The sequence below is a fragment of the Callithrix jacchus genome, chromosome 18 (assembly GCF_049354715.1).
Source record: "Callithrix jacchus isolate 240 chromosome 18, calJac240_pri, whole genome shotgun sequence".
Taxonomy (NCBI): domain Eukaryota; kingdom Metazoa; phylum Chordata; class Mammalia; order Primates; family Cebidae; genus Callithrix; species Callithrix jacchus.
Genome location: NC_133519.1, coordinates 22,030,427 through 22,047,348, shown reverse-complemented (window position 1 = coordinate 22,047,348; position 16,922 = coordinate 22,030,427). Strand labels below are relative to the sequence as shown.

The window sequence follows — 16,922 nt, the reverse complement described above, 5'->3', positions numbered from 1 at the left end:
TATATATTATGTCACTGAATCCTCAGACCCCTCTACTTACTAGCCCTATCCCATTTCACCAGAGAGAAAGTAGGTTTTACAAAAATCACAGAACTGCTGAGTGGCTTCCATGAGTCCAGAGAACATCATCTTGAGCTTGTCCTCTTCCATGAGGCACAAGCAATCCCAGTCCAGACAAGCCTCCTAGGAGTGACTGCATAGGGTTAATGCAATACATCCAAGGGAAACACTGCTGGCCAGGTCCTCCAAACAATGCTGAATATAAAATTCTACCTCCTGCAAGGTCACTTTTTCGGGACTGAATGTGCCAACCCAATTTCAAATGGCTCTCCCAGGATAAAAATGAAGTTCTACTTCCTAGAGGCATTAATATGCCCCTCCTGCCTCCCCTTCTGTGTCTCTCAGCCCCAACCCCTGAGGAAAGCAAGAACTGTTGGCGAGACACTGTCTCAGACCTAAATACCAGACCAAAGGTAAAGAGAACATTGGCAACCTTGCCAAATCCCCAGGACAGCTTTTATGTGCTCCTTTTGATCATCTGTGAGATCATTTAAGAAAAAAAAAAGACCATTTTCATATCCAAGAGCCCCTCTGGAACAGAGTACAAACCTTGAAAGGTTACAGGAAAGTTTTCCACAGACATGGAACTTCCAGCAGGAAAGCAGAAACCACAGTGCCCTTTGAGAAAACATCTCAACACAGAAAAGGGCACAGCCAGCACTGAAGATTACTTAAATATAGGGAGTACTTTCCTTAGCCAGAGAGAGGGCCTCCCAAACCAGTGCAAACTCACAACCTACAGAGATGAACCAATCGGGCTCTCTTCAAACTAGACTGGGCAAAGCAGTCTTGCAAACTCTCTTCCACCAAGGCAACAGACTCTCTGCCCTATTAAAGTAGTAATGGCTGCTTTGGTTCCTTATTTCATCAGAGAGATGGAGAGAAGAGAGGGGACATATAGGGGTCTTGGGAGATAGTAATTGGGAAGTTGGGAAATCATGTTTGAAAACCAGATGGAGATGAAAAGGAATCTGAGATGGGAAACAGCGCAGATATATCTGGGATGTTTATTTAAGGTTATGCACAGGGAGCTCTGCAAGCAGAGTGTGTATATCTGACACTTGTTGAAGTGACAGCCCTGGATCTCTGCAGAGCCTGTGAGACGGGAGGCCTCAGCAGCTGTCACACTCCAGTAAGTTGGCAGCTCTGCCTCGGATCTCCTGGCAAATCCCTGCCAATAGCTCAGATGGAAAGGTAACCACTTAATTAAAAAGAAAGAAAGAAAAGTAAATACACATCCATCTAGAGGTGGAAAAGAATGCAGCAGAACCTAATACTGAGAGGAAAGGGTGAGAAAAGAGTGATCCCAGGCTTTGGAAAAGGGGTCAGGAAGAAATAGGAAAGATCTACCTTGATTTCTGAAAAGGGCTCCTTTTCCCTGGACCCCTCTAAAGTCAGGAGATATTCTTTAGGGAATTGTCAGAAGAGAAGGGAACAGACAACCCAACTAAACGCAGATGGAAACCAAGAGAAGTTAGTCTCTTGGCTGCTATTCAGCAACATAGACAAACATTTAGTAAATGGTCAAGGCAAAAAGAAAGCAAAAATAATCCATCAGCTAAAATTTTTAAATACTCCCTTACTCCACTCAGACCTGAGTGCTTGTCTAGCTCCCTTTCTAACTCTCAGGTCATTCTCACGGTATCTCTTAGAGCCTTTTCAACAGCCTGCATATTCAGCAGCTGTGAGTTCCCTGGGTCTATCCCTTTATGCCAGGGAACTGGGACATGTTCCAGTACAAAATGGCCCAGAATCTTATCTCCCTTCACCTCGGCTTACCTCCACTTCAGTCAGGAAGAGCCCTGAAATCTGCCTTAAGATAATTCAGAAGAGACAACCTGTCACTTCTGGGATCTAGAGCTCCTGTGATTATCAAACAACCCAGGCTTCTAGCTTTAGCTCCTTTCCAGCCACTTCACACCAGCGCTCCTTAAGGCATTTCAGTATTTTTTGCAGCCCAAGAGTCATCTTTCCAGTACACTTAAGAAAAACCTGTAACTATTATAACTATCCTACAACATCTTGATGTTCTCAAAAGCTCACAATGAGTTTTCCCATCACAGGAATTTTTCTGCCGAGGCTGTCAGTTCCTGGCACATGGGCACTCTTGACCTTTACCAGGGGTCAAAGTGGCAGGTTAGAGGGTCTGGCTGAAATCAGGAGACCAGACTAGATCCCTTGCTAAGCCTCTCCCATAGTCTCTATAAATAAGGCAGGGATATGATCCGCCTTGCAAAAAAGGTAGAAATAAGCATGTCAGGTCTCCTGAGCATTAAACTGAAAAACCAAACAGGTATCAAATCCACACAGAAAGGTACAAAATCACCTGAGGAAAACAGAAAGGTGCCCAGGCTGGTAAACTTGACTTCAAATAGATTAAATTATTTTTTTTTAATCGATATTTATATATATCTAAATCAGGAAAGGGATTGGCCAGTGGAAGCACAGAAAAGCTGAGACATCTAAGCAAAGAGCCAGTGCCCATGGAGGCACAGGCCAGGGAAAAGTGGCCTTGCCCAAAACCACATGGCAAGGGACAGCCTTTCTATGGAGTTAAAGCCAGTCTTCAAGCCTCTTTCTTCCTCTGGTTCCTCTAACACAAGTGCCACTTATACCCCTTGTTCTAAACCTACTGTCCTCAGTGACCAGGTCTGCTACACCAGGCCTTGTGCTACGCTCAGAGTGCCTTCCTCCCTACCAGCTACATACCAACGCAAAAACCCAGACGACATGCCTTTTGAACACTCCTGAGACCTTTCCCAGTTTAACAAGACAATCTGCAGAGTAGCAACTTTCATACCAGGGCCTGAAAACCTAGTAGGTGAAAAAACCCTAGAAAAAGGCAGTCAGATTGATGGCTCAGACCAGCAGTTGTCAAGCTTGAGCACACATCAGAATCACCTGGAGGGCTTGTCAAACACAGACTGCTGGGCTCCAGCCCCAAAGTTTCATAATCCATAGGTCTTGGGTGGGACCTGAAACTCTGCATTTCTAACAAGTTCCCAGATGAGCCTGACATTACTGGTCTGGGGATCACATTTTCAGAATCACTGGCCTGAACTATTCAAATAAACCAGGACACAGAGGTGGAAGCCCAAAAACACTGTCATTAAAAACCCCAGACAATTCCCCTAACTTCCAGGGGACAATCACTCCCTATCTGAGAAGCAGTGAAATAAAACCCACTGGTTCAGCACCAACCACATGCCAGGATCTAGACAACCACTCCAGCCTTCATTTATCTAATTCTACCTGAGTAGGGTAATACCTAGGCTAAATGAATGGTATGACTTCAATAATATTTTTACCACAATTAAAATTAATGGGCCAACTTTTTTTTAGAAAGATCAAGAATGAGTGACAAATACAAAGAGGTCAATTACAGGATAAATCTGAGTTGGACTCTCTCTTGCCCCCAGGCCTCATCAATGGGGGAGGAAAAGGAAGATAAGGTAACCAGTTACCTAGGAGAAAGTGGCAAGAATTTCTGGAATCCCTTATCTTCCTCTCCCAGCCCAAACACAGATCCCTCAAGTAATTCAGTAAATCAAAGAAGACATGCTAAGGAGTTCTGTGAGAACATAGGATTCTTTTCCCACTAACCTCCACGTGGGCAAAATCTGGTAATCTCAGATCTGTGGGTTGTGGAGAGGAAACAGAAAGAAACAAGCTGTGCAGTTGCCTTCACAAGTCTCTGCACTATGGTGCACTACACAGAAAACACTTCCAAGCAGGGAAGATCCCCCCAGGAAGGAACAGTCAGAAGCAAGCTAGGAAGAAACCCTATCCAGGAAGGAAGCAAGTGAGGCCGGTGCAGAAAGATCCTGAGAAGTGCCTGTCTCTTAGAAAACTCAGGGATATTTTCCAAACTGATGTTGCTACGTGGATAGTGTCCGTGGTTTGGGGCACACTGAGAAAAATCAAAGTGAGGCCAACAGAAGAGCTGCTTTACATAAGGCTGATATGAGCAAGTCCAGCCATGCGGTGTTAGACTATGGTGGACGGGGGAAACAACTCTGTCAGATTCTGCTTACAGGTTCCCCCACACAGGGCCCCTCCCTATTCAGGACTCCAGAAAAGTAACATGATAGGGAGACATGGCTTCTGGAAACAGACACTGCCCTCAAAAACCCTGATGATGGTTACCCTAGAATTTCATCCTTCTTTCACTCCCCTCCTTAGACCATCAGAATGTGGCCAGACCCTGAGGTTCTCAGACATTAAGAGTCAGAAAGGTAAACACTGCATGTTCTCACTCACATATGGAAGCTAAAAAAGTTGATCCCATAGAAGAAGCAGAACAGAGGATTCTAGAGGCGGGGAAGGGTAAGAGGAAGAGGAAAATAGGGAGAGATTTGGTAAAGGATATAAAATTATGCTAGATAGGAGGACTAAGTTCCAGTCTTCTACACCACTACTGGATAACAATAGTTAACAGTAACATATAGAGTTTCAAATAGCTAGAAGCAAGATATTGAATGTTCCCAACACAAAGAAATGGTAAATGTTTGAAATGATGAATATGCTAATTATCCTGATCTGATCATTAATACATTCTATGTATTGAGATATCATTATATACCCCATGAATATGCACAATTATTGTTTATTAATTTAAAATAAATAAAAATTAGATGGTTTAAAAAAATGTGCTCAGAGAAGAAAGAAACCTTGAAGTTGAAGAGCCCACTCAAGCCGGGAAGGACAGCTGATAAAGCTAGAGATGTTTAGCCTAGAGAGATGCTAAGTATCTGAAAGGCTGTCATGGGGGGAAAGAGATGAAATATATTCTATGTGAAAATGGCCAGAGTGGGGTGGGGAAGTTAAGACAGAGGCTGTTAAAGTTACATTATTTTTGTAATATCCACTGCAAAAAGTTAAGCTCCACAAAATCTCACTTGGCATCAATTCACAGGCCTGGATTACGAAAGGGTGAGAAACTCACTAGCCATGCCCTAGAAGGTCTCCACGATCTGGGCCTGGCCCCTCTTCAATGTTACAGTAGGGTGCTCTCATTCACTTCATTCAACACAAACCATCCCTCTGTTTCGGGGAGGGGCCCAGTTCCCTGCTGCCTCCCAATCTTGTACCTGCTGATCCCTCACCATGAACAGATCTTGGCAAGGCTGGCTCATTGGCAACATTCAGGTTTTAACTCAAATTACCTCTCCTCAGAGAGGCTTTCCCAGATACTTCCAAAGCAGCCCCACCTGGCCTTCCCCAGAATCACTGTCCATCACATCACTGTCTTTATTTAGATAAATATTATTTTCTCTTTATTTTCTTCACAGAACTGACCTCTCTCTGATGTTACCCTGTCTACTGTGTGTTTGTATTATAATCAGCCTTTCCCACTTGAACATAAGTTCCATGAGAAGAGAGACCACACCTATTTACCTGTTTCCCAGTGCCTAGAACATTTGTCAGATACTGACACTCAAATATTTGTCTATTAAATGAAAATTTGTTGAAACAGCAGGATAGTCCAGTTCTTTATGTATGAGAAATCAGGTTCTATATGCAAAGGTGTTTTCTTTTCCAACCAAATATGGAAACTAGTTTGCTTAAGGTAAGAATTAAAACACTACTAACAAAAAATACCAGTTTTTTCTGCAATAAATAATCAGAACTAAATGACCACCTTAAACTTTTTCCATGTTTCAGATAGATTAAGTCTGCCTAGACATTTTGGTTTTTTTATAATGGCATTTCAAGTGACAATTTCTGGGTAGTTGTTAATAACTGAAATGTTCAACATTTAAAAACCATTCTTAGACCTTCTATTGTGAGGTAAAATGACATGATACAACTATCATAACACAGATACTATGATGCAAATTCAAACTTTATATATATGGAAAAACACTAAAATAATCTTAATATCAACCAATTGTTCAACATTTGAAAAATAAAAATAGGAACAATTATTTATTTATTTTGAGACAGAGTCTCACTCTGTCACCAGGCTGGAGGTCAGTGGTGTGATCTCAGCTCACTATAACCTCCACCTCCTGGGCAATTCTCCTGTCTCAGCCTCCCGAATAGGTGGGGATTACAGGTATGTGTCACCATGCCTAGCTAATTTTTGTATTTTTGGTAGAGATGGGGTTTCACCATGTTGGCCAGGATGGTCTCGAACTCTTGACCTCATGATCCACCTGCCTCAGCCTCCCAATGTGCTGGGATTATACAGGGATGAGCCACCACACCTGGCCAAAATAGGAACATTTATTACATTGTTATCATTCAACAAAACTCACTGCACATCAAGGAAGGCACATAATACCACTACACATGCCCACATTCAAACCATCTTTGTCACTTTTCCCAAAGATTTGATAGAAGCCAGCCAGACTGCCCTTTTGCGTTGACGTTGAAAAATTTAGGCACTTTCGATGTTTGCCAGAGTCAAGTTGTAGGCTGTGTGGCATATATCAGAGCCCACAAACATAAGTGCTGCCCCTACACTCTAACAAAAATACCATTTCAATAAAGGAAGTGATCCAGGTCTTATAAGATATTAACAACAGAGCATTAATCAAGCATTATGGAAATGGCCTATAAAAAGACAGTGTGTGAGCCCAATTCCAGCCACAGAAATATAGAGAAGAATTATCTCATTAAGCCAAAGTCTGTGGAACAGAATACTGAGTAGCTTTCCAGTAGGCCACAGATAATTTACAAAATGATTGCAAAGGGCACCATTTGCTTATGCAAAATAGCATCTTTCATATAAAAACTCCAGCATGCCATTTGACCAGAGGCTGTTTTTGTTGAAGTCTTAAACATGAGAATTGGTCCCAGTTTTCAAGAGTCCAGCCACTTTCTCTACCAGGCAGATGGGAAAACAGTCAATGGGTAATTAAACTGGTTTTGGCTTTGGGCTGCTGCTAGTTTTCCTTGCTAGGAAGGGGCTTCTTCACAGTAAGAAGGCAAGCCAGAGATAATGACAAGAATATGTAGAATATGTTATACCACCACATTTTACTTGGGCCTCAGAACTCCTCAAAATGCTCTCTTATTTCTGATTTGTTTATTTATTTTTGAGACAGATTCTTGCTCTCTTGCCAGGCACCAGGCTGGAATGCGGTAGTGGAATCTCGTCTCACTGCAACCTCCGTCTCCCGGGTTCAAGCAATTTTCCTGCCTCAATCTCCCAACTGGCTGAGACTACAGGTGTGTGGCACCACACCCAGCTAATTTTTGTATCTTTTAGTAGAGAGGGGGTTTCACCATGTTGGTCAGGATGGTTTTGATCTCTTGACCTTGTGATCTGCCCGCCTCGGCCTCCCAAAGTGCTGGGATTACAGGCGTGAGCCACCGCACCCAGCCCTTATTTCTGATTTATACATGGCCTCATGAATGTAGCAGAAAGAAGCAGGAAACAGCCCGGCACCTGTCCAGCACATCACATAGCATCTTAGACACCAGGAAATTTTCAGTCAGGGTAGCAGGCAAATGGTTGTGGCTCTGAACATGGCTGCAACTTCAAGACCAGTCTGATTCAGATTCCAGCTCAAGAATTTGCCTAAGCCCCTCATCATCAGTGACATATTTCCATGAACTATCTCAAAGATCCTCTACTCAGCCAGTTTCACAGGTCTATAACACCTCTACACATTGTAGAAGGTGGTAGAAAGCTCAACACACTCTCATACTCAGAGGGTGTGATACTGCAGGGGCAGGAGGAGTCGATTTGACAATATAAGTATCAAAAGCATTAAAATTCTCCATACCCTTGGATGTAACTTTTCCATTTAGAAATTTATTCTTAAGAAATAATTCTGAGTGTATTTAGCAATATAACTACAAGGATGTTGACAGCTGTGAGAAACTAGAAACAAGCTAAATGTCAAAAAATAAGACCTGGTTAAATAAATATACCCATTAACAGAATGTAACTATACTCAGCCATTAAAAACAATGTTGTAAAAGATTATTTAAAGACATGAAGTAATCATATAAACTATTAAGTGAATAAAGAAGATCACAAAACTTTATGCATGGTGGCTGGGCGCAATGGCTCACACCTGTAATCCTAGCACTTTGGGAGGCCTAGGCCGGTGGATCACTTGAGCTCAGGAGTTCAGGACCAGCCTGAGCAACATGACAAAACCCCATCTCTACAAAAAATACAAAATATTAGCAGGCATGATGGTGCAGGCCTGTCATCCCAGCTACTTGGGGCGCTGAGGCAGGAGGATCACTTGAGCCCAGGAGGTCAAGTCTGCAGTGTGCTGAGATCAGGCCACTCCACTCTAGCCTGGGTGACAGAGTGAGACCTGTCTAAAAAAAAACTTTATGCATAGCATTTCATTTTTGTTAAAAATACTCCATTTTTGCAAAAATTGCAATCTGAAAATCTGAAATAGTGTCAGTCTGTTCAGGTTGCTATAATAAAAATGTCATAAACTAATGGCTTAAACAACAAACATTAACTTCTCAAGTTCTGGAGGCTAGAACATCCAAAATCAAGGTGCCGACAGATCCAGTGTCTGGTGAGGGCCTGCTTCCTGGTTTGCAAAGAGCAGTCTTCTTACTGTGTCCTAACACAGCCAAGACAGTGAACTTGACTCTCTTTTACTTCTTCTTAAGGACACTAATCCCATCATGAGGGTCCCACCCTCATGACCTAATCCAAACTTAATTACCACCTTCTGATATCATTGAATTGGGAGTTAGGGTTTCAACGTATGAATTTGGGGGAGACACACTCAGTCTACCTCAAGAAGATGTGTACCAAAATACTTTACAGTGGCTATTTCTGGCCAGTGGGATTACTGGAGAGATCTAGTTTGTTTTTTGTTTTGTTTGCTGTTTTTCTTCATCTTTTCAAAACATTTCATACAATATATATGAGTCAGGCTTTACATTAAAAAAAAGAAAAGAAAAAAAGCAGAAATTACTGTTTAAAAATATTCAATGGCCGGTGGAAACATCTCCCTGGTTTAAACACCTATCTGTGGGATGATCACAACATCCAGAACCACATGCAATGACATTAGGATTTCTGCCCAGTGACATGCATTATATATAACATGGGGCCAACCAGAATGTTGCTTCACTGAGTGTTTCTTAAGGTCTTAAATAAATGGTGCTGGATATAGACCCATCACGCCAGGAATATCCTGTCTTGATGCCATAATTACAAATGTTATTTTAACATTTACAAAATATATATATAAGTAAACAAAAAGTGAAAGCATCTATGAAAGGAGGAGGAGAAGGCTTTTCTAACCTCCAGGCAGCACCTTATCATCAGGCTTAGCCCCTTCTAGGACCTGCTCCTAAAGCTTGAGAATAATCTCAGAACCTCAGTACCTCCTTGTCTGTCAAGGATTCTAAAGTAAAATCTGATTCCAGAGGAGGGAGGGTGCACACATGCTTTCTTTCTGGAATTTGCATGCATAAGGTTTTGCTTTTCCTCCACCACAAATCCCATGACACTCCTCATTATTATATTTGGCTTTAATATTTTATGTACATATGAAACAACGCTACTTTAGAAACTGCATTACTATCTTATAAGTGATTCTAGCAACCTTAGACAGTAGGTGAGAATGCTCATCCCTACTGAAAGTCAGTAGTAGGAACCTATGCAATCTGTCCCAATGCACATAGCAAGTTAACATGAGAGCCCAGCTTTGAGGACACAGCTGCTGACTCATCAGCCTCCTCACATTCCAGACCTTTGCATAACCAGCTGTTCAGATAACCTTCATCAAGACTAGAGTTCTTCAAGGCACCAGATTATTGACCAAAAGGCAAATGTAATCTGTATGGCCACTGGTTCTAGGAAGTAGGGTGGAATTATGTTACTACGGAATGAACATGGGCTGACAACTAGTGTCACCAAATACAGAGTGTCAGTATTACAAGCACCATCCTCCCCAAAGATATCCACATACTAATCCCTGTAACAGTGGACATGTTACTTTACATGACAAAAGGTACTTAGCAGGTGTGATTAAATTAAGAGCCTACAGATGAAGAGATTATCCTGGATTAGCCGCTGGTACAATGTAATCATAAGAGTCCTCAAAAGTGGAAGAGGGAGGTAGAAGAGATATATCTATGGAAGAATGGTCAGAGAGATGCAACAATGTTGGCTTTGAAGATACAGAAGGGGCCATGAGCTGGGGAATACCAGCAGCCTCTTGAAGTTAGAAAAGGCAAGGAAAAGGATTATCTTCTCGGAGCTCCAGAAAGAAACAGCTGTGCCAGCATCTTGATTTTAGCCCAATGAGACCCATGGTGAACTTCTGATGTACACAACTATAAGATAAATGTGTTGTTTAAGTCACTAAGTTTGTGGTAATTTGTTACAGCAGCAATAGAAAATAATAAACAGACTATATTGATTTTTCAACAGTTGATATCATGGTCATCACTGCAACATAATAAAGAGAACTTCAGTTTTAATTTAATTTAACTTTCTCACTTCAGTCAGTCTCACGGGAACTACCGGAAAACAGGGCTGCCAGGTTCTCTACAGGCATCCTATGGAGAAACACTGTGTGGGACATGGGTGGAGGAGAAAGGACGTTGGTTAGAACATCCCATGATGTGGTGGAAAGGGTAAGGTGCTGGAATCAGGCAAAGCGGGGTTTAAATCCCAGCTCTTCCATACACCAGATGCAATAATGCATCGAAGTCAGTTTTTTCAGCAGTAACAATGTAAAAATACAGGCACACCTTGTTTTAGTGCACTTCACTTTATTATGCATTACAGATAATGCGGGGTTTTTTGTTTGTTTTTTTTTACAAATTAAAGGTCAGTGGCAACCCTGTGTCAAGCATGTTCAGCATCATTTTTCTAACAGCATATGCTCACCTCATATCTGTCACATTGTTAATTCACATAATATTTCAAACTTTTTAATAATCATATCTGTTATGATTTGTGATTAGTGATCATTAATGTTACTACCGTAATTTTTGAAGGGCACCACAAACTGTGCCCATGTAAGACAGCAAACTTAATCCATAAATGTTATATGTGTTCTGAGTGCTCCCCTGTCTCTCTCCCACTCCTCAGGCCTTCCTATTCCCCGAGACACGATAATATTGAAATTAGGCCAATTAATAACCCTACAATGGCCCGTAAGTGAAATGGTCAAGTGAAACAGAGAATCATACCTCTCTCACTTTAAATCAAAAGCTAGAAATGATTAAGCTGGGTAAGGAAGGAACGTTCAAAGCTGAGACGGCTGAAAGCTAGGCTCTTGTGCCAAACAGCCAAGATGTGATGCAAAGAAAAAGTTCTTGAAGGAAATTGAAAGTGCTACTATAGTGAACACACACATAATAAGAAAGCAAAACAGGCTTATGGCTGATATGGAAAAAGTTTGGGCAGTCTAGATATAAAAATCAAACCAGCCACAACATTCTCCTAAGCCAAAGCCTAATCCAGAGCAAGACTCTAACTCTCTTCAATTCTTTAAGGGCTAAGAGAGGCAATGAAGCTGCATAAGAAAAGTTTGAAGTTAGCAGAGGTTGGTTCGTGAGGTTTAAGGAAGGAAGCTGTCTCTGTGTAACATAAAAATGGAACGTGAAGCAGCAAGTGCTGATTCAGAAGTTGCAGCAAGTTATCCAGGAGATCTAGCTAAGATCACTGGCGAAGGTGGCTACACTAAACAACAGATTTTCAATGCAGATGAAAGAGTCATCTACTGGCAGAAGAGGCCATCTAGGACTTTCATAGATAGAGAAGTCAATACCTGGCTTCAAAGCTTCAACGGACAGCTAGTAATAACAGCTAGTGACTTTAAGTTAAAGCCAGTGCTCATTTACTATTTTGAAAATCCTGGGGCCCTTAATAATTATGCTAAATCAACTCTACATGTCCTCTACAAATGACACAACAAAGATGGCATGATGGCACATCTATTCACAGCATGGTTGAATATTTTAAGCCCCCTGTTGAAGTCTTCTTCTCAGAAATACATTTCTTTTAAAATATTCCTGTCATTGACAGTGCACCTGGTCACCCAAGGTCTCTGATGGAGATATTCAAGAAGATGAATGTTGTTTTAATGCCTCTTAACACACCATCTATTCTGCTGCCCATAGATCAAGTAGTCATTTTAACTTTCAAGTCTTATTATTTAAGAAACACATTTTGTAAGGCTATACCTGCCATAGATAGTGATGCCTCTGAGGGACCCAAAGTACATCGAAAACGTTCTGGAAAAGATTAGTCATTGTGGATGCCATTAAGAACATTCATGACTCATGAAAGGAGGTCAAAACATCAACATCAACAAGAGCTTAGAAGAAGTGGATTCCAATCCTCCTGGGCAACTTTGAGGGGTTCAGACTCGAATGGAGGAAGTAACTGCACATATAGTAGAAACAGCAAGAGAACTACAATGAGAAAAGGAACTGAAGATGTGACTGAATGGCTACAATTTCATAATAAAATGCTAATGAATGAGGAGTTGCTTCTTATGGATGAGCAAAGAAATTGGTTTCTTGAGATGGAATGTACTCCCTGTAGACATGCTATGAACATTACTGAAATGACAACAAAGATTTAGATAAACTTAGTTGATAAGGCAGTGCAGCAGAGTTTGAGAGGACTGACACCAATTATGAAAGAAGTTCTTCTGTGAGTAAAATGCTATCAAATAGTATCACATGCTACAGAGAAATATTTGGCAAAAGGAAGACTCAGTCCTTGCAGCAAACTTCATTGTTGTTTTATTTCAAGACATGGACACAGCCACCTCAACCTTCAGCATCCAGCACCCTGGTCAGTCAGTAGCCATCAACATCTAATGTGCATTGTTTTTATATGCACTTGGAACCAAAATATTTGTGTGACTCACTTTATTGAGATACTTGCTTTATTGTAGTGGCCTAGAATCGAACCCACAGTATCTCCAAGGTATACCTGTACCAACTTGACAGTATTGTGACCAATTGTAAGCTTAAATAACATATGAATGAAAGTATCCTGCACAGTGACTGTCAGGAAGCAGACCCTGTAAATGATGACTGCCGTAACCACTGTTGTAATAATCTAGCTCTTTCTGGGCCTCTGAGTAACAAGTCATGTGACCCTGTTCAAATCTCTCCAGAACCTGGCTTCCTCCTCTAGTACATGAAGAAGGCAGATGGCTCTCTGACCATCCCACTGTACAGCTCTGAGGATTAAAATAACAATGGAAAGGGAAGCATTGTGAAAAACACAAGCCCAACACAAATGTAAAGTGGGACTTTTTTAGATTCTATACAGGAATTCTCCAGAGTCCTTCATAAGAGCTGGCTTTCTCAGGTCATCCCCAGAAAAGATGCTGCATACACTTGAATTCAACTCAGACCATACTCGGTTGTCCACCATGTGTCCTGTCTGACACAAGGACAGTACTGTACAAAAATCTTTGAGTATCTGAAATACTGATGGCTTGTAAAGCCATGAAATAAATAGGATATTTTGGGCTCAATCCTACAAAGGAAGTACCCAAATCCATCCCCTGATTCCTGGCCAACAGGAAGCATCCACTCCAGTGAGCATTTCATATCAACATTACCCTCTAATTCAAAAGACCCTGGATAACTGTTATCCAGGGGCAGCTGGTCCTAGAAAAGCCCTTAAAAATAAAAAGCAGAACTTCATAATAAGATGGAAAAAATAAGAGCTGACAGACTTAATCTTTCAAAATGAAGTAAAAATTATGCAAATAAGTTTATCTAAAATGTAAGATCTTATTTAAAATGTGAAATATTTAAATTATATTGAATTTTGTATTAATTCTTAGGCTAGACTGAGTTAATGACTGATTTATTGTTGTAATTGTTCCAACATCACTACCTAATAGCATGACATCCTTTATTACACCTCTGACTTTCATTACACTACTATACAGAGGATAATCTTTGCAAAAATTATTTAAAAGCTTTCATTTTCTCAAAGGTGTGTCTTAATATTTAAACATATTCAAATTCTTCTCCTTTGAAGTCAGTTTCTTGTCAGCATACTGGCTGTTTTCCTCACCAATTATGAGTGGGTCTAACCCTGCCCAGTTCTCTTTTGTCTGTTCAGTAGTTTGAGCAGTTCTCCAGCAATCCTTTTATTGACTACCTATAATCCTACATCTTTTGCAGGATTTGCAATTTCACTTTGAAATACATTTGCATGGAAATTGCACTGTGCTGCCAGATCTGAAAGGAGAATGTTGGCTGATAGACCTTGAGGATAGCCAAGAATAGATGCTGGTTTCAAGAGATGCTAGTTTTAAGGGGAGGATGACTGAACAGGGACTGTTTTGGTTTTCTACTGCTGCATAATAATGGCCACAAACGTCAAGTCTTAAAGCAACACACATTTAGTATCTCCCAGTTTTCCTGGGTCAGAAGTCTGAGCACAGCTTACATGGGTCCTCTGCTCAGAGTCTTGCAAAGTTGTAATCATAGTATCAGCCAGGCTATGCTCCTTTCTGAAGCTCGGGGGTTCTCTCCCAAGCTCATGTGGTTGTTGGCAGAACTGAGTTCCTGGCTATAGGACTGAGGCCCCATTTCCTTGCTGGCTATCAGCTGAGAGCCATACTCTGCTTCTAGAGGCCCCTGTAGTCCCTTTCCACATGTGCCTCTCAAATGCAGAAAGTCCCGCTCCAGGCTGCTTAAATGGAGTCTTAAATAATGTTAACACACAAGGGGGCTACACAAGGGGCTGGCACATTGGAGGTCACCTTTGGTGCTTTTGCAACAGGGATTGTTTTTGTAAGTGATGGGTTCATTAGTGAATATTTGGATGTTATGATCACTGTTGCTTTCCTAGGTAACCCATCATTCAGAAATCCAGATAATGAATGCCTCCATAATGCTGGTCCTCACCTCTCAGATCCATCCTCTCCATTCCCACTGTCACAGCTCTAGTTTGGGCCTCTACATTCTTGCCAGCAGCCAGCACTAATAAATGGTGTCTAGTCTTGCTCTTCTCCCAATCTATCCTCTGCATCATCTCTAGAGAGAGCTTAGTAATCTGCAAATCTCACCATATTTTTTCTCTGCTAAAAACCTACCAATAGGTCACTATTACCAGCAGGATAAGGTCAAAGCTTTCTAGTAGGCAAGTCAGTGCCTTTATGATCTTATTGCCTGAGATATCCAGTGCCAAGTCCATCTCTCTCCAGCCCTCCCTATGCTCTCTCACCTCTAGGTCCAGGATTCCCCTCCCTACTCATCCACCATTCTGATCTGAGTTCAAGGATAACAGCTTCTGTGAAGCCTGCTTGGACATTCTCAAGAAGCTTCACGTGTTCTTTCTTTATATTTTCACTGAGTATTTTTGCATAATCACTGTAGCAATTCCCTCAAATGCTAGTTTCCAGGTCCATCTTCCCAACAGACTGGGAGCACCTGCAGGCGAGAACTAGTTTTTTCCTTCCACTAGTTTTTTCCTTCCTCTAGTTTTTTCCTTGAGCAGTACCAAAGAACAGACTACAGCAATGGCTGTAGAATTATTGTATATCTACTACAGCATGACAAATAAGAATACAGATTATAAAACCCCACAGCCTGCATTTGAAAGTCAGCTATCCTACTTCCTACCTGTGTGACTCAGGGCAGGTTACTCAACTTCTCTGTACCTTGGTTTTATCACCTCTAAAAGAAGAATAGTTTTCATATCTATTTCGTAAGATTGTTATGAGGAGTAAACAAGCTAATATTTGTTAAGAACCTAGAAAAGGGTGTAACATATGGTAAAGATTATATAAATATTTGTTACATAAAATAAATACCCAGTAACTATGAGATACACAATGGTGGGAAATTCATGCAAAGAAAGGAGAGATGCCACACAGGTCAGGGAGATGAGCTAATGACAAAACTTATCGAAAATTTTCTGCCAAAAAAAAAACAGTTTATTTAACAAAATCACTCCACTCAAAAAACCCCACAAACAAATAGGTAAAGCAAGAATGATAAAATCCTAGTAATTCCAGGACCTGAGTGATAGGTATAAGACTGACTAAACTAGTCTCTTTGGTGTATGCCTGACAATGCTCAGAATGAAAACGGTTTAAATCTAAATAGGCCAACATAGGCTGAGCATCCAGGAAGTATGAAAGCACCTAAGCAAGGCTACAACTTTCACACAGAGAAAGGAGCCCTTTCCTTCTGCTGTTCATAAACTGAAAAGCATCTCTGGTGAGCTGAAGGAGGTGCTCCTGGACGAGCCCTTTCCAGCTAGATTGATGCCATCTTCTGTTACATGCTGGTCTCCAGAGATGGCGTGATGCAGTGGGAAAAGGTGTGGCCTCAGGAGGGGTGACTGTAAGTGCCAGCTCTGTCACTTACTAGCTACCTAGCCCTCCTGAGCCTGAGTTTCCTCACCTATAAAGTGGAAAACCCTATTTCATAGGGTTGCTAAAAGGATTAAATGATAATATATTGGCAGCCAGTGCCATGTTTGGTGTATGGCACATACTCAGTAAATGCACTTTTAAATAAAATTATACAAAACTAAACATGCTCTTAGGAAGCATATCATTTAGCAATCACACTCTTTCACCTTTACTCAAATGGAATGAAAACTTATGTCCACACAAAAACCTGCTTACAGATGTTCTGGGCAGCTTTATTCATAATTCCAACCCTTGGAAGCAGCCAAGATGTTCTTCAGTAGGTGAATGGATAAATCAACTGTGGTGCATCCAGACAATGGCATACTAACCAGCACTAAAAAAAAAAAAAGAAAATGAGCTATCAAGCCATAATAAGACATGGAGGAATCTTAAATGCATACTACTAAGTAAAAGAAGCCAATCATACCTACTGTATGATTCCAACTATATGACATTCTGAAAAAGGAACAATTATATACAGTAAAAAAGATCATTGGTTGGTAGAGGTTG

At 41.1% G+C, this 16,922-nt stretch overlaps 1 protein-coding gene across 17 annotated transcripts in view; it reads right to left on the bottom strand.

The window, feature by feature from the left end:
• NOS1AP (nitric oxide synthase 1 adaptor protein) overlaps nt 1-16,922 on the bottom strand; it is a 298,625-nt gene that overhangs the window by 175,200 nt on the left and 106,503 nt on the right. For 7 of the 17 annotated variants that reach the window (XM_078356150.1, XM_078356154.1, XM_078356151.1 and 4 more), the window contains one exon: nt 16,629-16,746. The exons of the other annotated variants lie outside the window; for them this stretch is intronic. The gene's annotated coding sequence lies outside the window, so the exon portion shown is untranslated. The remainder of the gene's footprint in view (nt 1-16,628; nt 16,747-16,922) is intronic. 17 annotated transcript variants of the gene reach the window in all.